General features: G+C 28.2%; 1 non-coding gene across 1 annotated transcript; it reads right to left on the bottom strand.

Moving 5' to 3' along the window:
- Positions 1–852: 852 nt before the first annotated feature.
- TRNAH-GUG (transfer RNA histidin (anticodon GUG)) lies at positions 853–924 on the bottom strand. The gene has a single exon. It is a non-coding gene; the product is annotated as a tRNA-His (tRNA).
- Between the last annotated feature and the right edge of the window lie 1,314 nt (positions 925–2,238).

Raw genomic sequence — 2,238 nt, 5'->3', positions numbered from 1 at the left:
TAGACTTAACTCATTCTTCGTGTAATATTCATTAAAAACTGAAACGAGAGTCAATAGTGTTTTCTTCTCTGTATACATTGTCTCGTAAAAATATGGAAGCCATAAAGCAATAAATATGCATTGCATCAAAAAATAAATAAATAAATAAAATGCTAGAAAAAGTTTTCAAAAAATTTTAATTTCACAAAACTCGGTCTGAAATCCATGGGTTGGTGGGGCAACTTCGAAGTTTTAAATAGGAGCCCACATTTCTTATTGTAGTTTAGGATTATTCAGAAAATTGTATCCCAATATAAATTCCTTTTGTTTAAATTTCGCTTCACACTTGGCTTTTTAATCCTAAATTGAAAATGGAAATACTTCGGGAAAAGAAAGTTAGATTGAAAAATTAAAAATAGAAATATTTGTTATTTTATTATAATAAAATCTTTTGTCATATTCATATCTATTGACATATTTATACCTGTTATTAATTATATCTATTGACACCAAACTCTATCGACTCCAAATATATTATATAATAACCTCAAAAAATTGAAGAAAAGCAAGCAGAATCTAATTCCTGTGCTCGCTTCTCTCACCAACACCCATGATTCATATGCAGTCTTTCTTTCTTTTTTTTTTTTTTTACTTTCTTGACGATAGGCCAATTGTTACATCAAAATTAAAATAATTTGTGCAGGACAGTCCTCACGCACTACAAAATTTTGACTGTTTATTGTTGTGAAATTTTTGTAGTTGCGAAGAATATGCGTATAAAAAGTTTCACTTCAAACATAAATTTTTTGTTTCAATAAAGTTTCGATTTCGTCAGCAATACAGAACCTAAGAAAGGAGATAAAAAATACACACTGCCGTGACCAGGATTCGAACCTGGGTTATTGCGGCCACAACGCAATGTACTAACCACTATACGATCACGGCTACGCGTAAGAATTAGCTTTTAAAATAGAAGTTGATAAAAAAAACATTTACAAATGAAATGCCAAATGTAAAATAAATGGAGCATATCAAACTTAGTTAAAGTTACGTTCTTCTGCTCATAACCTAGATGGCAGCACTAAAAGAAATTTAAGATATATCTTCAAAAAGATTTCATTTTATTTAATATCATTTTATACGCTTAAAACTTTTCTGTTCAGTTATTTGTGTATTACAACAATCCCCAAAATTGTTTCTGCTAGGTAAGCAGATTGTTTCAACAATACTAAAAATTGTTCAATTAAAAAATTAGTACACATTTCTAAAAGAAGTTATTTTCACTACGATTCAATATTTTATACGTTTTACAAATTATATCCCCTAATATGATTTTTAATTTATGATATTTGATTGAGGACATTAAACAAAGGAATTTTTGTAAATATAGTTTACAAATAAAATATTTTTTGAATCTAAATTGATTTATATAATATTATATTGTTTAAAATATTATATATGATAGGCTAATAAATTATACAATTGATTGCAGCTTAATTTTTATGCACTTATATGAATCGAACTGATTCGTGTAAACACTTTCTTAATTAGAATTTGGAAAGTTATATTTTAAGAAATTTTAACGTAATTTCAAAGGTTTAAGTCATCTTATCATAAATTATATGTATGCGGTATTTTTAAAAAGTTCATCAATTTAAGTTTAAATTCAACCTTTTTAGTTTTTTAAATGTAATACCCGTAAATACAATATTTGTTTGTAGGAGATAGTTAATCTTTTTAAAAGATAAACTCTTATGATGACGGCAACATAAGAATTATTAATTTATTTTCTTTCCAACAAAATAATAATAATATGCCATCAAGCCGAACCAAACTTCTTATTTTAGACAGTTGAAGGACGTCGTATGAAATTTGTGATCATGAGAATGAAGTTCATGAACGTAAAAACGTAAACTACTGATTATATGTTTCTGAGCATACGACTCTGAATATACGACTTTGTATCCTTCAATAACCGTCATTGAACAGTTAAAACGACAACAGAACCTTCGAAAAGCAACAAGAAACGAATGAAATAAAAATAAAAATATGACTACCGAAGCCGACGTCTTCAGGGGGTACCGGCCTCGGTAGCCATTAAAAACAAAACCATTTCTATTTGAGGGAGAAGCAAATGCTTAAAATATCTCCCTCAGTACCCCTTAAATATCATACTGACCTTTAAATATCATACTGATTATATGTCTCTGAGCATACAACTCTGAGTTCTTCAATAATCGTCATTGAACAGTTAAAACG

This window comes from Parasteatoda tepidariorum, chromosome 3 (assembly GCF_043381705.1).
Source record: "Parasteatoda tepidariorum isolate YZ-2023 chromosome 3, CAS_Ptep_4.0, whole genome shotgun sequence".
Lineage (NCBI taxonomy): Eukaryota > Metazoa > Arthropoda > Arachnida > Araneae > Theridiidae > Parasteatoda > Parasteatoda tepidariorum.
This window is presented reverse-complemented; position numbering and strand designations above follow the sequence as displayed.